Raw genomic sequence first — 26,750 nt, forward strand, 5'->3', positions numbered from 1 at the left:
TGTGGCCATCGTATTACTGTGGCTCCAGGACCAGTGTTGAACTATGTTGGCCCCTTATCTAATTGGTGAGGCCAAAGCTGCATACCTGTCCCTTGGGAGCAATGCAGCAATGGATTATTACTAGGTTCAAAGCAGCTATCCTGGATGCCTACACCAAAGCATCCACACAGAGAATTTCACCACAGGGAGGCGTCCTGGAGCCTTTGCCCAAGACTTTCGCCATTGCCACAGGAAAAGCAGTCAAAAGACAGTATTCTGGATAGGAGTGTACTAGAGCAGTTTGACCAGGTACTCCCTATAGAAGCCAGAAAGAGTGTAGACTTGGGCTGTGAGTGTGGTGGAAAATTACTTGGATTCAGATTCATTTTCTATGCCTTGGGATTGAACTGCTGCATGGGATATCCCAACTCAAGACCTACCCAATGGGAAGCTAGGGGACAGATTAAAAGGGACTACATGAAGAGAACAAAGGATGAAAATGTCCTCTTTGCCCTCACATGCTCCTTTGTTCACTCCACACCAGTGGGAAAAAAGAGTATCCTGGGCGACTAACTTTCAAAGGGTTTACCAGGACTCTGAATTTGGAAAACCCTTACGTGGCCGATTCTCTCCAGCCATACTTCGCCTAAACCTCAACCTAAATGTTCTAATTGTGGTAAAAGTGGACGTGACCACGGGCTTCCCCTCCATTGATTGTTAATTCTCACATATTTATGCATGTGGAACAGCTAATTTGAGGGGCTTGTAAATACCTGTCCAGGGTAATGGGGGAACTTTAGGTGACTGGTAGACTCTGGAACGCAGAGGACTCTGGTATGACCAGAAGTGGTAAAGGGTAATAGGGTAATACATATCCAGACTGTATATGTAAATTGTATTCATGGAAAAATGTTGTCTTACCCTACAACAGTGGTTCCCAACATTTTTATGGCCCCAGAATTGCATCAGTTTTGCCTTGATACAGTACATATAACCCAAAACATCCTATTGGGCTAGATCCCACTCTTTCTATATAGGACAGGAATTCAAATGGAAAAAAAGAATGTGGTCCCTCATATCTCAATGGGAGTGGAGGGGAATCGATGACATTTGCATACACAGATAGGCACCATCTACAGGATGTAGTTCAGAAACCTGAGGCAGAGGTGTGATATGTGATGTTTTAACCCCTCCACTTTTACATAATGCTAATGAAAAGGAATTCATTGGTCTATTCTTGATTTCCACATTTTGTTAAATACATGAGTAGCTCAGTGTAAAAACACTGCCTTTGAAGTGGGTGAACTTGAATCCCAGTGTCAGCTCTCCATGTGACCTGGGGAGATAATTTCACTTTATCTCCCTGTGCCTCAGTCACAGATTAGATTTGAAAAAACGTTATCTTTGTGCACTAAGTGAAAAAGTGTATGAATATATTAATATTAATGAAGTATAGTACCATTATTCTTAGCACTTACTGAAACGGTGTTCAACACAAAAAATATATATCAAACATAGAATCAATATGTTGCAACAAAATAAATCACAAATGTATGTAAAAGAAACTTAGTGTCAAAAAATATGTAAAAAGTGTCCAAAGTATTACCAATACTATCTATGAATATCAAGTGAAAAAAATGTAAGTATATATGAATCAAAAAGAATATTATTCAAAGTCCTCTGGCTTGCACAGTCTTCCTCTATAACAGAGGTGCGCAAACCTTGTGCGCTGCTCCCCCCCGCCTGCTGAGGCCCAGTGCTCGCGCCCCACTTACGTAGGAACCGGCGTCAAATGTGACAACCCCTCGGAGCCATTTGACGTCATGTCACATGGTGACATGTCGCCCGAAGCCAAGATGAGTAAGTTACAGAGGCTTCCTGCGCTCCCCGGCATTTAATTTAAATGCCTTGGGGAAGCGTGGGGCCTCTGTAACTGCTGTCCCCCCCAGTTTGCGCACCCCTGCTATATAGGATATATCTCACATGTGATCTCAAGTAGCTCATTACCTATATACAAAGATTTGAAAAGAAGAGAAAAGTGCAGGGACACACAATAGTGCATTAACAATATACAATGAACACAAAAAAACAATACAATAGTAATGCCCTTCAAGGAGAGCAAATCTTTTAGGTATTGTCACTGGTATCTCAAGGCTCCAGCAATGATCTACGTCCCTCTGCTTTGCGTTTCTCCGGGCCTGTCCGTCTGTAATCCTCAGTGCAACAAGAACAATGTTTCAAACCCTTCCACACAGGAAAGATAGATGCCACTGTTGGTAGAAGCATACAGACTCCATTTCTCTCACTCGCGGTGGTTTACTCCATGATAGCTGTTCATGGAGAGGTGGCCTTCCACCGGGACACAGTCGCGCAAGCTCATATCTGCATCTACTACATCACCGCTCTGTCGCTTGCACAGGAAATCAAGTGGGGAGTCTCTAAGATAATGTCCAGAATCCAGGAACAATTGTCCCACAATGCCCTACGTGTTTCGTGGATTTGATCCACTTCATACGCTGCGAGTATCCCCAATCAGGACTAAAGACTTCTTGTTACTAATCATACTGCTCAGCAGTGGGTGGAAGGTCACCGACCGAGATAACGGAGTACACCTTATCAAGAACATTTTGAATGCATTATTGCATGTCCCTGCGCTTTTCTCTTTTTTCAAACCAAGATTAAATTGTAAGCTTTTTGGGGAAGTGATACATTTTGCCTGCAAAATGTTCTGTGCTGCGTACATTCTCAGTGCTATAAAAGAAAAATTATATTATGATTATTTTTAAGAAACTATTTTTAGAAGGATTGGTATACATTTTGGTCAATATTAACATTGAATATAGATCTGAGATATTTTAATGCTGTTAATTGCTTTCTTTGTATCCTCCACTATTTCGGTATCTGTAGCAAAGCACTCTTTTTTTCCTCTCCACCTCATTTCTTTTTTTGTATCTTTGATCATTTTTCTTAAAATAAATAATGATGAGGGTAGAGACCCTCACTTATATGTAGATGTAGAGTTCTGGTTATGCTGGTTCGGAGTGCATCAATTGATACAGCAGAACTATGCACATTCAATGGAAGTATCACCAAAGTAAAACATACTTTATTGTTGTAGGGTCATTGATTGTGGCAACATTCCCTGTTTTTACATAAATGTAGTATCTACCCCTAGCTATACACAAGTCCTGTCCCAATGTACTGGTGGTCTCTGAAAATCTTTAAAGCTCACTTTTGGCACCGTATTCTTCAGCTTTAGGCATATTTTCGCCATACATTTGGGGTTAATTTAAAAATAGATTTAAGGTAGTATCTTCCCTATTTACCTACTGTACATGTAACAGTTTTTTTTACATGTACAGTATTTTAAAAAAATCAGACACACCTTAGTCCAACAAGCAGAGTAAAGTAAGAGTTTTTTTAAGTATTTTTAACTGTATTTCCTTTGGGTCCCTATTCAATACGGTGTCACGTTGCTTCCCAGTGCTGGGGAAGAGTTCATCTCCATTCAGATCAAAGGGACTAAAATCTCCTGCATAGGGAAACTGCTTCACCGATTATTGGATAGGTGCCTGTAACAGACGTGCTCGCCACAAACCGGGACCGGACCACGGGGCTGAGGTGGGGATGCATATACACCGACCTTAGGCCATGGATTCCGTGGTCAAACGTAGCTGGTTCAGGATTTGAGAAGGCAGAGTGATCCGTGAACAAGCCGGGGTCAGGGTTGGAAAAGGCAGGGTTAACGATATCCAGGCTGGGGTTCGGCAACAGAAAGGCAGGTACATAGCGCTTCAGCGTAGAAGCTGCAGCATAGGAATGGCCTCTGCGTGAAGAATGGGAGCTGCCCATGACGAGGGCCTCTGCAATGGGAGTAAGCAGATCGGCCTAGGAACACCGAAGGTTAGCACTGGTGATCCAGTGCTTCAGCAGAGGAACCAGGAAGCAGGCCTCTGCAAGGAGGATATGCAGCAGGCTGCAGGAACCAGGAAGCAGGCCTCTGCAAGGAGGATATGCAGCAGGCCACTGGAACAAGGAATGGCTAAGGCAGGTTGTAGAGGGAGAAAGGGAGTGGCCCGGGATTAAAGGGGTTACACCCCATTTGGCCATCCCCTGACCTCACCTGGGAGTCAAAGGGTTAACTGGGCTAAGACCCAGAACAGTGATTTAACCCCTGTAATGACATGTACATGTGTATTCCCCTGTTCCCCTGTTCCATTGTAATGTCTGGTTTAATCAGTGTCTGCATCACACACACACTGGAATCCATCCGGGAGCACAAGGGTTAATAGTCCTTTAATGATTATAGCTCTTTGTGAAGTTTTCCCGCCTTTTCAGGCACCATTTTGTAGGTCCCCATTGGCCGCCATTAGGGCTCCATGCATTCTAATGGAGAATCTTGTTGTTTTAGTCCTGTTTCCTGTAAAGACCAGCAGGTGGCGTCCGAGAGGGAGAGCGGCGGTTTCCGATTGAAAGTTAATGGGCCCATCGACTTCAATGGAGGTTCCTCGAGGTAACTTTCGAAGAACAAGTTGGCTGCCGTCCAGACCGCAAACCGCAAAGCGAATACATTTTCAATAGGAGAGCTTTGATCACTAACAAGTCAAGGTCAACGTCAAGTGGCGTGGGAATAAACAGTTCTAGGGCCCCTAGGAATAAAATTATTTTTGACCCTAGTTCCTAGGCTTCCTCCCACTCGACCACAACTGGGTACCCAAATCCTGGACCCCCGATAAGGGTCGAACCGAGAAGAACGGGTCGCGCCATAGGCTTTGCCGGCGGCGGCAGAAACGGCTCAGAAAAATGACTTAAGTGTGAAATGCTGTATTTTGGTACTCCATATCTCCGGTTCCGGAGGGCCCAGCGGATCAAGGTTTGGGGTGTCTGCAGTCACTGCTCCGGCATCACTGCAGAACCATCCTTGACCCTCCTGGACCAACCCGACGGAGTATGGACCCCCTTGAAGGTTCGGGACTTTTCCCATAGACTTCAATGGCGGAGAAACCCCATTGACCTCAATGGCGGCAATTTACCATTGAAAGTTTATGGCGGAGAAGCCCGTTGTTTTCAATGGGGATTTAGTGAAAAGCTGAGATTTCTTTTTTAGCGGAGATTTTTGTATTAAAATGAAAAATGATTTAATGTGCATTTGTGTAACTCCGGTTCCATAGGTCGTAGCAAGTCGCTTTTTGGACCATATGGTGTCCCAGTTCCGGCCATGAGAACTGGGAAGTTTGGTTCTGCTAGACCCAATAGAACCGGATATTTTAATACGTTTATGTTTTATGTTTAATCCTGTGTCCCAAGGTATGGACAAAGACTCAGCTGAATTCCTTTGCATACCAGGATAGCAGATGGCCCTAGAGTCGCCCCAATGTCTAGGATTTAAGTATTGTTCAAAGGGTCTTGTCACCCTCTCTGATGATTTAAGGGCGGAGAAGGCTCAAACCAGAGCAGTCTCCAAGTGTCCCAGTTATCACCTTCCAACAAAGGTTATCTTGCTAGAGATCCAGATGGGTAGACTGGCTGGCATTCCATGTGTAGGTGGGGGCTACAGAAATGAGACCCCAGAGTTCTACTGCGCATGTGCCAGCTAGCAGGGGGGCCTGTCCTAAAATGTTTTCCCCCATCATAGATTGGCTGGAGATAATTGACCACCAATCACAGGTACTTAAGGTTAAGGATAGAGGGACAAAAGGTTTATAAACTGCTGTTCCCCATATATCCTTTGTCTTCATTGAGTCTTCGTTCTTCGTTTGCTGATATGGTTACCTGATATCACCTGAATGATTACCTGATTGCTGAAGAGAAATGCTACATCTAACTTCTCATTCCCCAACCCCTGAGTAAGTGTACTTCTTGTCTGTTACTGTATTATTCGTGTGTTCACCTATCCTAAGGAATAAAATCACTTTATTATATCTTAAGCCTCGTTCAGTTCAGACCCAGTTATTTGTGTAATATTAATGCACCTGTGGAGGCTATCGTCACACAGGTAGCTTGTGGCAAACAGTTACATCCAAGTAGCACTTGGTTTATGCTCAGTAATGAGGAAAAGGGAGAGCCTGGTATAAGAAGGGCAGGGCGCCAATCAAAGGACGGGTGTGAGGGAATTCCTCCAATGACGGAGCACAGAGACAGAGCTGCAGTGATGAAAAAGGGAGAGGGGGAAGTGAGCTACTACGATCTAACTTTAGTATACACAACCATATACCAACCAAGTGATCGATTAGCTCCACAGCGGCATCATACTGCCTGCTCCAACGGTGACCGGTGAGAGATTGAGCTTGCGGCTTCTAGCGTTGCGGTCGAGTGATGTCACCGGGAGGCAGATGGAGAAGCAGCAGGACGTGGTTGCAGAGTGCATAGTGCTATCACACTTCTCCCTTGTCTGAACTCTGTGCTAGTAATAAGGAATATCACCTTGGAACTGATATACCTGCACTAAAACAGACTTGCCTAAGAAGGACTGATATATGAACACCTACCTACCGATGAGACTTCGTTGGAGTGAAAGAGCTTGGGAAGCATCTGCTGACACCCTACCTTGATGTCCCTCCTGCGGTTGGTGCATGGGTAACATATCCCTGACATGCTGTTATAACTATTAATTGATATACGCAGAATACTTACCTCAATTGTTTATTGCTAATATATTTTACAATTTTACACTATGAGCGTTGTGCGCTGTTTTTTTGTATTTTTTCTGTACAGAGCTTCAGTGATTGCAAGCACAGGTGATACTGATTGCAGATTCAAGGGGGAGTTGTCTAGAAACTGCATAGCTCTGTGTTGCAGGGTACATGCAAATACAAATGCGGGGTCTCTTTACAAGGCTTATTTATTTAGCCTTAAAAAAACATACAGCACACAAAACAAAATAGCTTCTCTTCAGCAGACAAAACAAAATAGCTTCTCTTCAGCAGACAAAACAGAATAGCTTCTCTTCAGCAGAGCAAACCAAGCAGTTTCTCTTCAGCATGGCAAACAAAGCAGCTTCTCTTCATCATGCAGGACACAACAGTTCATAAAACATGTACTTTGCAAAGAGATATTATAGCAGCAATCTCCTCAGTACTTTCAAAACCTCTCTCCTGACCAGCTCTCCTGCATGTGTGTACAGCCTGAGGTTTTAACACCATGATTATCCAGCTGGGGTCAGACTAATTAAGCAGCCCTTCTCAACTTAACCTCGTCACTGCTGCACTGCAAGCCTATACATAGGTTTTCCAGGTATATGGCTGGTGACGTTCATTCACCCTGTCACATTCCTCCCCTGTTAGTGTGTGGCTGGGGCCACGCACGGCTGAAGCCCGATCATCCACTCCTTCTCTAGAAAAGAAGTCAGCATTAGCATTTTCTTTTCCAGGTCTGTGCTGAATCTCAAATGAGAAGGGTTGGAGGGCCATATACCACCTGGTCAATCTAGCATTGGAGTCCTTCATACTATTTAACCACTTTAATGGAGCATGGTCCGTCACCAGAGTAAAATGGACTCCTGCCAGGTAATGACTCAAAGCCTCGATTGCCCACTTTACTGCGAGGCACTCCTTCTCAATCACTGAGTAGTTTTTTTTCCCTCGGGAACAATTTCCTACTCAGAAAAAGGATTGGATGTTCCACTCCCTCAAGCGGTTGTGACAACACTGCCCCTAGCCCTATTTCTGATGCATCGGTTTGCACTACAAAAGGCCTGTTGAAGTCTAGGCTTCTAAGGATGGGACACTCTGATCGACACCTTTTTATGCCCTCAAAGGCTCTCTGACACTCCCTTGACCATACCACTTGTGTAGGGGCACACTTTTTTGTGAGGTCCGTTAATGGGGCTGCAACTTCCGAGTAGTTGGGGATGAACCGCCGATAGTACCCTGCTAAACCCAGCAGAGAGCGTACCTGCGTTTTTGTTTGGGGGGTCAGAACTTCTTTCAGGGCAACTACCTTGTCGGCTAGTGGCCTTACTTTTCCACCTCCCACTGCATACCCTAAGTATTTGTTTTCCGCCTTACCTAAGGCATATTTCTTAGGGTTGACTGTGAGCCCTGCCTCTCTTAGAGATTTGAGGACCGCTTTCAGTCTATTTAGATGGGCCTGCCAGTGTTTACTATAAATGACAATGTCATCTAGGTAGACTGTGGCATAAGCCCTATGGGGTCTCAGCACTTTATCCATGAGTCTCTGAAATGTGGCTGGGGCTCCATGCAGTCCAAATGGCAATGTCACAAACTGGTATAAACCCATGGGAGTGGCAAAGGCTGTTTTGCACTTGGACTTTTCCTCTAAAGGTATTTGCCAGTATCCTTTTGTTAAGTCAAGCGTGGATATATATTCTGCGTTACCAAGGGCGTCAATTAACTCGCCAACCCTTGGCATCGGATATGCATCAAACTTGGATACCGCATTGACCTTTCGGAGGTCTACACAAAATATTACCTTCCCATCGGGTTTACGGACCATAACTAGTGGACTACACCACTCACTGCATGATTCCTCAATCACTCCTAAGTGTAACATTTCTTGTACCTCCTTCTCTACCAGGGCCCTATGACTCTCAGGCAACCTATAAGGACGGGAATGTACTTTTACCCCAGGTGCTGTCTCGATCACATGTGAAATTAAATTAGTTTGCCCTGGCAAATCAGAAAAAACATCATGGAATTGTGTACAGTAATTATTTCTAACAAGTCCCCTTTTTGTTCAGAGGACAACTGTCTACACATTGGGATTTTATCGTCACCCACGATGTTCTCCCGTGGGGGCTGAGGACCCAAATCTGTTTCCTCCTCCACCGGGTGGATGAATAGAGACCACTGCATCTTCCAGGGTTTCAGCAAGTTCACATGGTAAATTTGTTTACCCTTCCTGGACCCTGGTTGAGCGATCTCGTAATCCACATCACCCGTGCGGCGGAGTACTTCGAATGGGCCCTGCCATTTGGCTAGGAGTTTGCTCTCACAACTGGGTAACAACATCATCACCTGATCTCCTGGGTGAAACACTCTCATACAAGCATTTTGATTGTAATGTCTCTCCTGACTGTCCTGGGCTGATCTAAGATTCTCCCTAGCAAAATGGCCGACCACATCTAGGCGCTTCTTAAGGTCCAATACATATTGCAGGGTATTCTTAGAAGGGGACCGCTGTTCCTCCCAGGACTCCTTTAGGAGGTCTAGGATACCCCGGGGTTGGCGACCAAACAGCAGTTCAAATGGAGAGAATCCCGTGGAGGCCTGGGGAACTTCCCGCACTGCAAACAGCAGAAAAGGGAGAAGTTCATCCCAGGCTCTCCTCTGAATCTACAAATTTCCTCAGCATCCCTTTTAGAATTCGGTTAAATCTTTCCACCAATCCGTCAGTCTGTGGATGGTAGACCGATGTCCGAATAGACTTGACCTCTAGTAATTTTAAGACATCCTGCATCAGTTTAGCCATAAAATTTGTACCTTGGTCTGTCAACTAACCTGGGGAAGTCCAACCCGTGAGAACAGCTCCAACAATTTGTTGGCTACTTGCTTCGCCGTTGCTTTTCTCAGGGGGAACGCCTCCGGATATCGTGTTGCATAGTCAACTATTACAAGAATAAACCTGTGTCCTTTCGCAGAAGGTTCTAGAGGTCCTACCAAGTCTACCCCAATCCTCTCAAAGGGAACTGACACCAAGGGTAGAGGAACCAAAGGGGCTGGTTTTTGTCCCTTTGGACTAGTTAGCTGGCACTCTGGACATGCCGCACATAACTTAGCAATATCACTATGCATCCCTGGCCAATAGAATCGGGACGAAACCCTTTCAAACGTCAGTAGAAAAGCCTCTGGATCCTCGTTCGGAGCCATTTTCCTCAGGAGAACCGGGGATTTGTTTGCAGGTTCTGGACGGGCAGACCCCTGGAATTGGGTCAGCAGCCTGGCCATCCGCTCATCCTGTGCTGCCTGCTGCTGCAATAGTCTTTCATCTCTCTCTGCTTGTAGTTGGGCCTGCTGGCACAGAAACTCTTTTAAAAATTCTTCCATTTTTCTCATTCTTGTGTGTGTGTGGCCCTTTTTACTGTAGGGGCCTTTCAAAATCCCGGCCCTTCTGACATCATATGTTGCAGGGTACATGCAACTACACACGCGGGGTCTCTTGACAAGGCTTATTTATTTAGCCTTAAAAAAACATACAGCACACAAAACAAAATAGCTTCTCTTCAGCAGACAAAACAAAATAGCTTCTCTTCAGCAGAGCAAACCAAGCAGTTTCTCTTCAGCATGGCAAACAAAGCAGCTTCTCTTCAGTATGCAGGACACAACAGTTCATAAAACAAATACTTTGCAAACAGACCTTATAGCAGCAATCTCCTCAGTACTTTCAAAACCTCTCTCCTGACCAGCTCTCCTGCATGTGTGTAAAGCCTGGGGTTTTAACACCTTGATTATGCAGCTGGGATCAGACTAATTAAGCAGCCCTTCTCAACTTAACCTCGTCACTGCTGCATTACAAGCCTAAACATAGGTTTTCCAGGTATATGGCTGGTGACGTTCATTCACCCTGTCACACTCTGTAAGGAATGGGTTTCAGCCAAACCCAGAAGTGGATTCCTTACAGTGCCCTAGTGCTCTTAACAAAATACCCTGCTCTTAACAAAATTATTTTCCACAACTACTTTCATAATATCATTGCTAGACTACATACTGCTGATTAAATTAGCTGATTTTAATCTAAATAACGCTTTTTAATAAATTGTATTTGAACAGAGTCTTGAATGTAGTGCTTTTTGCAATTCCTTCTTACTCCAAAATGAGTATGAGGCAGTTTAAGTGTCTAAAAACACAAGACCTAAAATTGTATTTTAGCGTAAAAAAATTATATGATACTGTTCTTCAGATCAATGAAGTCTCTCAACTCTTAATGGAGTGCACTCTATTATTACCTTTCAAAACCCAAACTTAAAAATAATAGTCCAAATACTTAGCAGGAATTCTGAATAATGCATCAAAAAGGAAAATTATATTTTACTGTACTACATCCAATTATGGTGTAAGTTAGATACAATATTTTGTTTGTACTTTCGTTTTCTATTCCTTTGTATGAAACGATAGCAGAAAAGCCATCGCTGATTCAATTGTATCATTTGTATAAATAAATATTGTATATAGCTAGAGCCCTTTTAAATGTAAATATAAAATAAAGGGTCAGGTGGTATCAAGCAATATATTGAAAATATGTCCTTTTCTGTCTTTATCCGACTTTGGTTTAGCGAGATTAATTCTATATTTTGTAATGTGCCACATACATCAGCAAACACTTTGGGGGATTTGTATTAAGATGGAGCAATTTGTGCTAAAACACAGAGCAAAACGATTTGATCAGCATCAATTTTTGCCGAGGGCATATACAGTATGTATGAAGCTTGTTTATTTTACTTCTTACATTTGGCAAAGGTGTCTTAGCAGCAGAGATTCATTCCACCTCAGACCTGGAGGATTTAACGCAAAGAAAAAGGAAAACTTGACCAGGCGCAAATGTGAAAAATCTCATAATATTTCAGTCCCTTAGCTCCTCATGAAAGCCAGTGGAGAAAAATTGGAGGAAAACACGCTCTGAAGACAATTTCCTCCTCTATAACTGTAAACTTTCCTCATGTAGCACTGTCCCTTACCTTGCCAACCACACCTACTTTTCTTCTTTCATACTAACCCTGCCCTCTTATCCTCAATGCCTATGTGTCACCTTTAACTCCCTTCTCTGTCAAAATACTCCAGCACCCCCCTTCATCCCTCATGGCCCAAGTCTTTTCCTCCTACTTCACAGATGAGAATGAGGCCATCAGACATGATATCTCTTCACATCAATCTCCACACACCACCTACTTCCCTTAGCACACCTAAACACACCCTCAGATCATTTCCCCCTCTGCTCTTCTCACCCTACCAACAGCCCCATTGACCTTATTGCCTTACATGTTTATCGCTCCCGCTCTGCCACACTAAGGCCGAGTCCATAGAAGGACAGGCCGCGCTGAGCCGTGGGGACGCTCAGCGCTGAGCCCCTGCATCCTCAATGAGGATGCCTTGAGAGGGGGCTCACGCGAGCGTCCGCAGACGTGTGGAGGCTTTGGAATTTTCAGTCGACACCAAGCTGTTTTTCAGCGCGCTGTCGGCTGAAAACATCCGATCAGCCTGAAGCAGCGTCAACGTCACAGCGCAGTGACGTCGGCGCCGTGACGTTGACGTCAGTGCGTCACGGGCGATTGGCTCAGGGACTTCACTGCCCCGCCTCCAACCACCTCCCCCCCGGCTCCCTTAGCGCACGCTGGCTCACCTGCAAGTCCGTGGAATCGCGCTGACAAGCAGACGAGCCTCAGCGTTAGCGCGCCTCCGCTCTCCTGAAGCCTCTATGGCCCCGGCCTAAGCCCCACCATAACTCACCTTTTTAACCTCTCTCACCTCTGGCACATTCCATGTTGCTTTAATTATACTCTGTAAAGAATTAACAATTGAATGAAGGTGTGACAAAGTCACAGAATCACCCACAGATAGTACATTTGTGGTGCACACCACATTAACATTATATTTATATTTTATACAGTGATGATATAACGTGAAAAACCATAAGTGATATAGGTGACACAAATTAAAATAAACAACAACAATTTTAAAATCCCACGTGGTGTTAACTGACTAGTCACAAGGAGGATAAATCAATATACTTCACAGCTGTGATAAATAAACAGCCCTAATTTCATGAAGTTGTATCCACATAGATGAGACTCATATACTTATATATAAGGTTGTATAGTCTTTATAGCTATTTTAGCCCAATCTGGTGACCATATATATTTATCCAGCGAAGGTAGGTAATAGACTGCAATGCACCAAGCATTACTCAGAGATAAATAGAGGGGAATCCCTGTTGCTAAACTCACATATGAATGCTGTTACACGTAACAGCCCAGCTCTAACATCGCTGGCAAGTTGTACTAGGAAAACCTATTGTTAGTGATGTATTTATCATATTTGGAACATATAGCACTCAGATTGCAATATAAACACTCAAAGTTGTAACAACAGAAATAATTGATTACAAAGTTGACAGTCTTAGCCCTTATCCCTCCGTGAAATTCAGCGCAGCTGTGTAAAGGCAGGCAGCAGACTGCAGTATACCCAAGTTTGTTTATAAGTGAATGAGGGAAGTCCCTACTTCTACAGTAAGCTCACATATGAATGCTGTTAATAATTTACAGCCCAGCTCTAACATCGCTGGCAAGTATTACTAGGGAAAACCTATTCTAGTGATACATTCAGCAATTGTTACAATATAAACACTCAAAATTGTAGCAACAAGATACTTAGCTACAAACGCTGCCAGTCTGATCCCTCAGATCTCCGTAACAGCGACGCTGCTGTATGGGTCTCAGCAGTGACTGAGTCAGTCACACCACGTGTTGTGACATCACCGCGTCACTACGCCCATGCCCTACGCGTTTCTCTCTGGGCGGAGCTTCATCAGGGGAAAGTGGGTGATGGATCAGCCATTCAGACTGCTTTATATATCAAACGAAATGTGCGGTTCAATCAGTGCAGCTGATAGAGAGAATATTAGTATTATATTACAATTGCACACAAAGACATGGCCAGGAATATGGTCATCATGATGCCTGCAATTTAACTGATAACTTCTCCCGGTGTGCTGATCACATCAAGGTTGTCCCACATATTAAAATCACTTGAAAAAATTCCTAAATAATTTTATTAAATTAAGACCTTATATTTTAAAGTAAATTACATATTTAATTATATAAATATTGCTCTGCACATTACGCAGTGAAATACTGATACTGAGTGTATCTAGACCAGAGTAAGGCCAACTTATGTGGATATAAAAGGCAAATGAGGCTATATCACTGTTTGGATAGAGATCCAATTAAGATTAAATAATCCTTTTGTTGCAATGTAATAGGGAAGCAGTTGGTACGGAAGTATGTTAATAGAATGGCATCATTATTGAGATACAAACTGGAATGGGGCATTCAAATAAAAGGAGTGAATGTAAACCCCTCATTTAAGCCTAGTGGATATAAAGGTTTTAAACAATATATCCACTCTGCTTCTCGTTGTAGGAGTTTAAGATCAATATCACCACCACGTATATTATTTTTGATCAAATCAATCCCCATAAATTGCAAACAGCTCAAATTCCCACTGTGTGTCGAGTTCACGTGGCGTGCTACTGGCGTGTCTGCTTTATTGATAACAGAGTTAACATGCTCCAATATGCGTCTACGTAGTTCACGAATTGTTTTTCCAACGTAACTTAGACCGCAGCTACAGTTGATGAGATATACTACATTAAAGCTCTTGCAATTAATAAAATGTTTTATTTCAAATTGTTTTGACTGGTCATGATTTTCAAATATTTTGGTGGTTCGCATGCATTGACAAGCCTTGCAATTGCCACAAGCAAAGCAGCCCTTAGGTGGATTTGGTAACCAAGTTGTTGTTGTCTTTTTGTGGTGGTGACTATGCACGAGATTATCTTTTAGATTTTTTGACCTCCTACTTGTAATACTAGGTGTCTCATTTAGTATTAGTGCCAAGTCACTATCCGTTCTCAAAATATGCCAATGTTTGGAAAATATTTTTTTAATATCTGACCATCTGTTGCTGTAAGTACCAATACATCTGATTTGGGTATCCTTCACTTTTGTATTAGGGATCAATAAAGTGTCCCTATCACACATCAAAGCTCTATCGTATGCCCTTTTTAGATTGTTTGCGGATTACCCTGTCTCAAGGAATCTGTTTCTTAGATCTTTAGATTCTATTTTGAAGTCTTTTACATTTTAGCAATTTCTCCTGAGGCGCAGGTATTGGCCTGTCGGTATCCCCCGTATTAAGGAGACTGGGTGTTGGCTACTTGCTAATAGCAAATTGTTGGTAGAGGTGGGTTTTCTAAACACTGTAGTTTGAATCATATTAAATGAATCTTTGCTGATCCCAAGATCAAGAAATGTAACTTTGGATTGACTATGTTCAGAGGTCAGGCGTAGATTGAGAGTATTAACATTTACAGTAGTATGTTTATAAATTCAAGCAACAGATTCAATGGCCCACTACAAATCAGGAGAATATCGTCAATAAATCTGAGCCACAGATCTATATGTTCGGTGTACAAATTATTCTCATCAGTGAAGACAATGGTAGCTTCCCACCAGCCCAGGTACAAGTTAGCGTATGTTGGGGCACATGATGTCCCCATGGCTGTTCTCTGGGTCTGGTGGTAATATAGCCCATCGAATAGAAAGTAATTATGGGTTAATACAAATCTCAAGAGGTTAATCACAAACTTATTATGTTCCAAAAATCCACAATGTCTCGATGATAGAAAATATTCACATGCTGTTAGTCCACTATTATGCATAATACTTGTATATAGTGACTCAACGTCCAATGTTACAAGCCATGTGTCACTATCAGTTGTTATTCCGTTCAATCTGAGCAACGTATCTTTTGTGTCTCTAATGTAAGATGGTAATGCCAAAACGAATGGATGTAGTATTTTGTCCAAGTATTGGCTGGCTTTTTCTGTAAGATTGTTGTTGCCAAAGACAATTGGTCTTCCAGGTGGTCTTTCTTTATTTTTGTGTATTTTTGGAAGTGTATAAAATGTGGCTGTGGTTGGTGTTTTAACATGCATATACTCGTATTCTTTTTTATCAATAAGTTTGCGATCAAGCCCATCTCTCAAGATAGCATATAGTTCCAATTTGAATCTGTTGGTTGGGTCCCTATCTAATACATGATAAGTATGTTTGTCTCTCAAAATTCGCCTATTCTCTCTGACATAGTCTGTAGTGTTTTGAATTACAATGTTTCCACCTTTGTCTGGCGGTTTGATCGTAATTTGATCATTGGCCATCAGTTCTTTAAGTGCCTTTTGCTCCCCTTTTGTGATATTACTTTTTTTTTAGAGTAAGTAGGTTACAAATTCTCCAGATCTTTGGATACTAGCTCAGTGAAGACTTCTACTTGTGGTCATACAGTCATCAATGGTGTGAATCTACTGCGTAGTTTTAGATTAGTGAATGGACCCAAAACAGAAGTATTGGTTTGTTCAATATCATTGAGTAATGTCGTGAGGTCATCAATATGTGCCTGATCTTGTGTTGTTATGTCCCTAGTTTCCAACTGCTTTCTCATATTTTTAGCATAAAATTTATGCAATAGCAATTTACGGGAAAAAAGATTCAAATCTTTTATCCAGTCAAAAAGTTTAAAGTCTGTAGACGGTGAAAACGACAGACATTTTTCTAATATATTTACATGTAGTGGGGATAGTATAAATTCCAGACAATATAAGAGAAATGCTGCACACCTCAAAAAGAAAAATAATGATACAGTTACCGGTGCTCCAGTGTTTGCACGAAAGCCTGCAATCAGTCCTGAACAGATGAACAAAGGAACATAGGGCACAACGGGTTTAGCAAATCAAACTCATTTATTGAGCCAACACAGAGCCTTGATTGCCTTCTCTGTCTTTTTGAGTCCACCCCCAGCACGACCCCATAGTGAGGAGCCACCATCTCACCTTACCCTGCGCACGTCCCCATGGCTAGCGCCACCAAGGGCCATGCCACCGGACACCCACCAGGACAAGGGTCAGAGCCACCGGACACCTGTGAGTACAGCTACGCTGAACGCTGCAGTATACCGCTCGGCATCATCTGAGACAGTCGCCCATCGCTGACACAGGTAAAGACCGCACGCCACATGCACTGGCTAAAGGCCTACACACACATACAGCATGGCAGAACTCAGAGCCTCACCAGACATCACGCAGGAGAGTGACCACTCAGACACAGAGACCGCTGCGCAACTGCAACAGGTGCAGGCAGACCCAAGGCCCAAACGGACAGTCACACTGACACAAAAGGCCCGTGAAAAATATGAGACTGACATTGAAGCGCACCGCGCTAAATTAGAGTTGGCCTGGGAAACAACCACACTTGGGGTACGCAATGTCGCCGGCGCTGGCAATTATGTACAACAGCTCGAGCAGGGGATAACTCAATTGAAGGTAGACCGCTCCGGCTACTAAGTGCTGTCACAGGCATATTTCACCTATCTAACAAGAACTAACACGGAGGATAGCATACGAGAGCGCGACCTACAAAAGGCGATTGACCTAGAACGTGATGGCATCATGCAAACCGCCATCACGGAAGCTGAGAATAAGAGAAAGGACCTTTTGCAGGAGACCGCATCGCAGCGCTCAAGCACATCCAGGCACTCATCAAGGTCAGCAAGATCAGCGCAATCTCATGTGTCTAGTGCAAGCGCAAACGCCACCAAGGCACGAGCCACCACAGAGGCCGCACGTGCCAGGGCCGCATACGCTCAGAAAGAGGCAGCCATGAAACTAGAAAGGGCCCGCATAGAAGAGGAGGAGCAGACAGCGGTTGCCACCGCCGCTGCAGTCACTGCCACCGCGGCTGCCACCGCCGCTGCAGCCACTGCCACCGCTGCACGGAAGAAGGCAGAGGTGGACGTCAACCTAGAGGCCCTAAATCAAGAAAGAGAAGCTGCGGCCGCTATAGCCCAAGCCGAAGTCCTAGAAGCAGCCGTGCAACAGGATGGCGGGGAGCAACCATACAGACGAATTGCCTCAGAGGATCCAGTCCAACGCACTGAAGACTACGTAAGGAGCCTCTTCAGTGTAAACAACAGCGCACCATCTCAACACGGAGGGAGTGACTCCACAGACACCGAAGACTTGCTAGGTCACGTGGAGAAGACGCTGTTCCTTCAATGGTACATGCTGCCTGGGATAGCCACAGCCGCAACAGTGATCCACACGCCAGCACGCACGCGGATGCACCACAACAGGCTCGCAATCCAGGTACACCAACACGGGAGAACACAGCCCCTCACACTGACCAGCAGTCACCACGCGTCCACGCCAAGGAAGAGGCGACCGCACGGACCCTCCCAGCAACTACCTCAGAACGGGACAAACACGCCGATGCCTCAGGCCTGACAGACATAGCCAAGTACATGATCCGGCGTGACCTGGTGCAAGCAGGACTCATCAGCTTCGACGGCCGCCCTGAGAACTACCGGACGTGGAAGTTCACGTTCAAAGACGCAATCAACAGCTTGGACTTCTCAGCAAGGGAAGAGCTCAATCTGCTATTCAAGTTCCTGGGGAACGAACCAAGGGAGCACACAAAGAGACTTCAGGCAGCAAACGCGAACCAACCCCAAGTAGGTCTTGACCTAGTGTGGGAAAGGCTAGAAGAGTGCTACGGTAGCCCCAAAGCAGTCGAGGATTCGCTCTTCAAAAGAGTCGACAGCTTCTCCAAGATCACAACTAAAGACTTCTCAAAGTTACGAGAGCTTGGGGACCTGCTGCAAGAGCTGGTGTTCGCAAGGAAAGACCATTGCTTAACAGGTCTCAACGTCTTGGACTCAGCTCGTGGAGTGAGACCCATCTTGGAGAAGCTACCCTACAACCTCCAAGAAAGATGGATTTCACAAGGCTCCAAATACAAAAGGGAGAAGCAAGTCGCCTTCCCCCCATTCTCATTCTTCTTGAGCTTCATCCGTGAAGCAGCAAGGACAAGGAACGATCCCAGTTTCATCTTGGGTGCGCAAACCACATACAGTGCAAGCAGCCTGAGGAACGAGAGACCAGTGGCGAGATATGGTAAAACCCAAACACCCATCTCGGTCCACAAGACGGACGTGCCTCCCACGACCCAAACTACTCCCGATCAGTCGGTCGCCAGAGACGAGGAACCAAGGGACCCAAACAGGGAATGTCCCATACACAAGAAGCCACACCCACTTAACAAGTGCTTTGGGTTCAGAATGAAGTCCCTAGAGGAACGCAAAAGGTTACTTGGAGAATTCAGAGTTTGCTTCAGGTGCTGCGGTTCCACGACTCACCTAGCCAGAGACTGTAGAGAAGATATCAAATGTACAGTGTGCGAAAGCGACAAGCACGTGACATCGTTACACCCAGAGGCGCTGACACTCCACCAACTCAACAACCCATCCTCCGTAGCGGAGCTTGGCGGGGAGAAAGGAGAAGGAGAGCCAACATCCGTCACATCTCAGCGCACTGAGGTTTGCGGAAAAGAAGGTGACAAAATGTCCTGCTCCAAAATATGCCTTGTCGCAGTGCACCCCCAGGGACAACCTGAGAAGGCTATTCGGATGTATGCAATCCCCGACGACCAAAGCAACAGATCATTGGCAAAGACGGAGTTCTGCAACCTATTCAACTTACAGGACAATGCCTCACCCTACACCCTCAGAACCTTTGCAGGGTCAACTGAGTCAACAGGGAGAAGAGCAAGCGGTTACGTCATACGTTCGATTGATAACAGAGTGAAGATAGCTCTCCCCACACTCATTGAGTGCAACCACATGGCCACAAACAGGGATGAGATTCCCACACCAGACGTGGCACGCCGTTACCCGCACCTCAAAGGAATAGCCAACTACATCCTGCCGGTAGAACAAGGCGCCAAGATCTTGCTGCTGCTCGGTAGGGACATCATGAGGGTACATAAAGTCCGTAAACAGCATAACGGACCCCACAACGCGCCATACGCCCAAAGACTTGACCTAGGATGGGTGATAGTGGGCAACGTGTGCACCGACAAAGAGCACGGACAAGACAATGTTGACGCCCGCATAACGGTGGTAACAGAATGTGGACATACATCTCTCTCTGAACCATGTCTTGGCCATCTCCAAGTGACCGAAGGGCCAAGTGAAGAGAAAAGACAAGGTCATACCCCTGAGATCAACAAAAACATCCTCACATCGGGGGGATGTGACAATGGCCTAGGATGCTCAGCAGTCCAGACAGCTAAGGATGATGAGTCGATTCCACCGAAGGAAGAAAGTAACCTCCCAAAGGTGACCGACAAAGGGATCGTCCAAAAGGCAATAAACAATGAAACAGTCCTCTAGCGAGCAATGGCACGACTAAGACGTACAGTTGTTCCTCTCCACAGAGTATCAAGTGACAAAGCAGCCAGCTGTCATGGCTGGCATAGCCACAAAAGATTGCGCCCTACAGGTGAAGCCACAGTGTCAAAAAGACTGTCCTCTCACACGTCAAAAAAGAGACAGCCGCAAAGACATTTCACAAAGGCATTTACAAGGGCAAAAGAGACTGTTTTTCGTCAAGTCCAAAGAGAAAACAACCTCCCGAGGGCAGTCAACAAAGAGACACAAAAGCGTTTCACCAAATTACGTGGAGATGTTCTCGTGCAAGAGGAATGCACCAATGACCTACGGTGCACAGCGTTCCAGACAACAAGGGACGACGACAAACAAACACCATCAAGGGAAGATAGAGGATTCCCGAGGTTAACAGTCAAGGAGCTCGTTAAAAACGGACCGGGCAGTGGGTGAACCCGCTACCATTCCGTTCACCAAGAAGACGCCTCCTGAACAATAGAGAACCTGCCATCTCTAGGCTCACTTCGCTCCGCCGCAACCCACAAAGGGAGCCGGAGACCAAGAATCAAATTGTGGTCTTCACGCGAAAGAGATTCCTTAGCGGACACGCAGAGCCAGCACCTTCGCTGAAGGAAGGTAAAAAATGCCGGCACCTCCCATCATCTGGTGTTCACTACCGTCAGAAACCCAGCCAGATCTGGGTAACGTTCAGCTCCAATGCTCAGCACCAGGAAGCCTCTCCAAATGGGGCACTACTCACTGGACTTGACAACCAGTCTTCCAGGGCGTTGATCCACTTCTGCAAGGAGCCAAAGGCCATCTCCTTCCGCCAAACGCCGGGTGATAGGGTGACAAACTACCACGACTGGCACATCCACAAAGTGATGCACTCTGTAGAGAAAACTACAAAGGGACTGTTCTCTCACAAAGTTGAAAGGAAACAGGGCCAGAGACTTTCACAGAAAGACATTGTGGTGAACCCAGCTAACCTGGACCGGTTCATCCATCCAACACCCTTTGCTAAAAGACTTTGCCAAGGGATTTCAACGCCAGTGTTACCGGCCGGTATCACCTCGTTATGTGGACATGGACTTTGCAGTATTATGTTATGTTTGTTTGCATTGCACATATGTTCCACACATTCAAGTTATATAGTTGTATCTCCAGATACCAGACGGGGAGTGTCATGGAATAGGAACTGCATTTCTGATTCACCCCCCTCTTTCCTTTGCAGCTTCTGCCTGTCAGTTCTTATTTTCAGCTGCATGGAGTTTGCACACACATACTGTGCCTGTGTGATATGTAACAATGTTGCATTTCTTGCGTCTGGGCATGTAATCAGTGAGCTGCTACTGCAGCCTCTGAGATCCTCACCAGAATGGGCTAGTCTGCTTTCTCCCCCTCTGCTCTGCCCACAGATGGTCTGTCCCCAGGCTAACTTGCTACCCAGCATACATTGGGACTTCCTTTCCACCATCACCTCTGGATGAGTGAGTACCCTGCTGTAACTGCTGTAGTGGTAGGATTACCCTTTTCACCTGTCCTTAACTACAAGGCACCCACAGAGAGACACTATTTAAACATCAACATCTCTACACAAGTGCCTGTCTTTTACCCTGCTTTCCCTCAATAAAGTGAAGAAAAGATACAGACCTTGTTGTGCTTTGAAAAGAGGGCCGAGTTGAAGCTATCTGGGCTAAATCATCTTACATATGACCCTGGCCTCCAGAATAGGTAGTGTTTTCTCGACCTCCCTCTTCTCTTTCTTAACTTTCTTTTTTCCCCTTCTAGTTGGTCTTTTATTTGGGATTGTTCTAAAAAAAACATCTCTGTCTGTCATAGGTTGTAATCTTGCACTAGTTGAAGGTTGTGCACTTACTAATCCTGGTCGTTCACTACCACCAGAGTCAGATTCAGTATTCTCAACTTCTGATGATGAGTAGTTAATAGTTTTTGGTCTTGTTCTCCGAAATTGTTTATAATTTTAGACCTTATCTTGAGAGTAATCCTGACTATCCCTTTGATATTTACGGTGTTTTCTTTCTTTAATCTCATTCTTAAATTTGAACACATCTTTATGTAGTCTGGATTCTAGTTCAACAAATTCTGCTTCTGATTTAAATTTTTCAATCTTTTTTAATTGTAGTGTTAGATCATCATCTATTATAGCTAGTCTAGTTTTTTGTGAATCTATTAATAGATTAATAAGCTGATTGGAACAATCTGATAGAATCCTTTACCAGTTTTTAATAAAGTCAATGTCAGTTATATGATATGCCGGGGCCAGATTACTTCTCAATCCTCTCGGAATCATATTTTTTTCTTTATAAATTTGTAAACTTGTTACTTCCCACCATACTTGAATTTGAGTTTTAAACAGTTTTTGGAGATCCTTAAAATAATCATGGATACTGTCCGAATCTATTGTATTCACATATACATGCTCAGTTGAAAATACATTTTTTGCCTCATCAATCCACAGGTCGGTATCCCATTTACTGGACAGAAACCCAGTCATGGTGCTCAAGCAATACTTGGTGCATTGCAGTCTATTACCTACCTTCGCTGGATAAATATATATGGTCACCAGATTGGGCTAAAATAGCTATAAAGACTATACAACCTTATATATAAGTATATGAGTCTCATCTATGTGGATACAACTTCATGAAATTAGGGCTGTTTATTTATCACAGCTGTGAAGTATATTGATTTATCCTCCTTGTGACTAGTCAGTTAACACCACGTGGGATTTTAAAATTGTTGTTGTTTATTTTAATTTGTGTCACCTATATCACTTATGGTTTTTCACGTTATATCATCACTGTATAAAATATAAATATAATGTTAATGTGGTGTGCACCACAAATGTACTATCTGTGTGTGATTCTGTGACTTTGTCACACCTTCATTCAATTGTTAATACTATTAGCATTAAGTACATAGGTAGCACCCATTCATGTCTTAACTACTTGTTTAAAAAACTCTCATTAATATTGATCAAGTGAGCGGTGTGGTTCTCCTATTGTGTTGTGTTGTTTATACTCTGTAAAGAAGAAGTCCCACTTACCCCTGAGATGGAGCAGACGAGTGAGGAGACCCCCTGACGGCGAGCGCTGGTGCGGCCTGAACCGCGTAGAAGTCCCACTGCCGTGGCGACTCCCAGTGCGGCGGAGATGGGATCCGAGACGCCATAAGAGGACACCATCACCACCTTATTCCCGCCAGGTGAAGGAGGAATCTGTGGAGAGAGAAGGGCTTGAGGCCTACCTGCCTGTCCACGACCCTGATGGTCCACCACCGCCCCTTCCGGTCCTTGACGCACTTCCGGTGCGAGACCAAGGAACGGATGGAGATTCCGCGGCGACCAGCGATGACGTCACTTCCGGGTCAGATTGGCGCAGAGGCCCGGAAGCTGTGATTGCTTCCATAAGGAGAGCTGGGCTGGAAGCCGAGTTCAAAGAGTTTAAAGCCCAAGTAGCCAAGCGAGGAGCCCGAAGTGCTGCTGAAAGAGCCAGTAAGAAATTACCTACAGGTCGTGACATCGCCCGACTCAGAGACACTGAAATGGACTTTGGTGATCCCATGGTCACTGCCCCTAGCGCCATTGCCCCGGCCGCTGCCCCTTCCCCATCACGTGTCGTGCCACCGGGTCCTAGTGGGAGTAAGCTGGATAAGACGCCCAAGTATTCAACTGATTGGCGTGATTGGGTGACAAGTGATGAGGGTTCTGATGAGGAGATACCATTGTCAAGTGTTGTACATGTACCTAACCCCACTGTGTTTAATCCTGTTCCCAGAGGTAGGGCCCGAGGGTCCCAATCTACTGCAAAAGCGGGTCCCGTAAGTCCCAGACCACCTAAGATGAACCCCACAATCTATAAGAATGTCATTAGAGGTAGACACAGAGGCTCGCACTCTACAGAGGCAGCGACATCCGGTGTATCTTCCAGAGCAGAGTCTGAGGAAGGTATGAGTGTGTCATCATATGAGCACCGACATAGATGTGGGCACTGTTATTCACAGGCTATCATGAGGGGATGGACCGCACCAGGTTTGTGTTAATTAAGAAAGATATTGTAGAGAACTGGTGGGACGTAGGCACCTATTCTCCACAGGAGGTTGCCGACGAGTTAGATAACAGGTGGAGAGATATCATGCAAAAAGTGATTACCCCCAAAGGCTCATCTATTCTGTACGATGATGTTGCGCCTGAGGAGCCACAGTTCTGGGTACTACCAGGAAAGGCTGGGAACCGGAAACGTACTAAATTTAGTGGGCAGACAGAGCCATAGTGGCGAGATACTGGCAATCTCATGGATATGAGTTTCCATACGTGCCAGAGCCAATAATGCAGGAGATCGAGGACCAGAGAGATACATGGCTCAGAGATGCCGTCCTTGAGCACTTTAGAATTAAGTTTGGTAACACTACTTACATAAGGGAGTATAAAATATGTTCCGTGATAAAGGCTTGGAGTACAGGCAGGAATATATTTATAAGGGTAAAATGATAAGTGTAAATAAGCGCTAGTGTATTCAATGTTATACAAACAAAAGAACAAAACCTGTGATACAGTCTTTTGATGAAGGTAGTCCTTGAGCTGCCTTAGGGGTTGATCTGGGATCTTCCAACCAGATTTGGAAGATGTGTGTAGAATAACCTCTTATGGCGCTGAGGAAAATGGATGGAACAAAGTCTTGTGCAGAAATTACTTCTTGTATGAATACCTCAGAGAGGGAGACAAGAGATATACAAGAAACACCACAATAGTGTATTACCCTTTAGACAATATAAGACATGGTATTTAAAGTATAAAGAGCATTTAATGGTTAAAACAATTATGTCTACAATTGGTATAAAACATATACTGGATTAATAAACAGTAGATGAACTTCTGTTGAATAAATGAAAATGGAGGCTTCTAAGCGCTTGTGCTAAGTGAAGCCGTGCTGCTCCGCCAATGGTAAAACTGAAATCCTACTCACCGTCCTTGAGTAGGACATGTGCAGTGGTACGGGGTCTTTTGCCAGGGGTTGCCGCCTGCTGTGGGGTGCCGGACGTCTGTTCGTTAGGTGCGGGGAGATTTCCTGGTATGCTTGTGGTCTCAATACCAGCCGAGTGAATTGCAAGCGTCTCCTCCGCTGACGTCACCGCCTGGTTGGTACAGCTACGGTGTCCCTGGATGACCACAAACCTTCCTACGCGTTTCGAAACTCCTATTCACGGGTTTCTTCGTCAGGGAATGGTTGCTACATGGGTTGTGCTTCCTTATATACCCCCGATATTCTAATTAGGTGATGGGAACACCCAAATTGACAGTTCTAATGATAGTCCAATGTGTATCAAGTTCTTTGATTACATAACACTATTATTGGTAAGAGAAAGTTTTTTGAATCAATCTATTTGCAACGATGGTAGCTGCAGGGATGAGTACCTTGCATAGATAACTTACAAAAGTGATTGGTTTACAATAAAAAGTGATTGGTTTACAATAAATGACTTACAGATGGTAGATACAACAAATTCAATATACATATAACATCTGATATGCATGATTCCATTCACACTGAGACCCAAATTGTCTAAACCTTATAGAGGAGAGGTTTTACACCATGATGGATAGATATGTTAATACTGATCAGGGTGTCATTGTGAATGGGACATACTATCCAAAGTCACATGTGTATGGTATACAGTATAAATTGTGCATATTACAATAATAGTCACTTAACAATTGCGATTACAGTTATATCACCAATTTTTTATATATAGACATTTAAATATATATCCACTTAGAACAATGTGTATACTTTTCAGACAATTATTCAGTTAACTAATTAATTAATTAGTTAATGCCAGAAAGATGATATATTTGATGTTGTTTAATATTAACAATAACAAATATCATTTTAAACTGTGGTTCATATTGATTGGACCTATTAGGAAAGTGGTCAAATTTAGAGAGACACATCTTGTTTAGGTGGAAAAACTTATTAGAATCAAGTGTAAATTAATAATGTGTTATGAGTGTAATAACTAATTTCTACATAGTAATGATTAATAATATAATCAACATAATTCAAAAATATTATATTTAATGGTGAATCTGTGTTATTCCCAATTGATCCTATAATTAATGTGCTAATACAGTGAAAAGAATAAGATGTGATATGAGGTGTGAAGTATTATGATAACGTGATATTATAGTTTATGTGATTATATTATTTTGTGATTTATATGATGTTGATTGGCGATTCCACACTGGTTGGGGATGTCGGCGGACAAAGACTGAGCACCCCGCCATGTAATGTGGATGTTTTTACTTGGATATTTTTACTTAAATATTTTTACTTTTACTATTTGAGAAGTGATGTTACCATGCTATTTGAGGAATGATGTCAAGTCGAATTCCACATTTAGTCCTTGGGGGCTGAGGGTTTTCAATTCAAATATCCAATAGGATTCCCTTCTTGAGATGATATTGATTTTGTCACCCCCCCCTTTTGCTAAATGTGGGACACTCTATGGCATGGCATTTGAGTCCCATTGGGCTTTGTGCATGTTTTGTTTTGAAGTGGAGAGACACATTGTGGGCCTCAAAGCCTCTCTTAATATTATATATGTGTTCTCCAAGTCTTCTTTGCAATGTTCTGCCCGTGCGGCCCACATATTGTAAACCACAGGGCATTCTAGCAAATAGATTGCAAATTGACTGTGACAATTTATAAGTGTTCTGATCGGATATTCTTTAAATGTAATATTAGAGACAAACTTTTGGGTTTTGATACTGTATTGACATGCTGTGCATTTAGCACAAGG

General features: G+C 44.0%; 1 long non-coding RNA gene across 3 annotated transcripts in view; it reads left to right on the plus strand.

The window, feature by feature from the left end:
* The window catches only part of LOC142490458 (uncharacterized), a 38,088-nt gene that overhangs the window by 11,123 nt on the left and 215 nt on the right, over positions 1-26,750 (plus strand). The window contains exon 4 of one of the 3 annotated variants that reach the window (XR_012800067.1): positions 4,391-5,869. The exons of the other annotated variants lie outside the window; for them this stretch is intronic. This is a non-coding gene — a long non-coding RNA (uncharacterized LOC142490458). Of the gene's footprint in view, positions 1-4,390; positions 5,870-26,750 lie in introns of those variants that run through there. 3 annotated transcript variants of the gene reach the window in all.

Source organism: Ascaphus truei, chromosome 1 (assembly GCF_040206685.1).
Source record: "Ascaphus truei isolate aAscTru1 chromosome 1, aAscTru1.hap1, whole genome shotgun sequence".
Classification (NCBI taxonomy): Eukaryota; Metazoa; Chordata; class Amphibia; order Anura; family Ascaphidae; genus Ascaphus; species Ascaphus truei.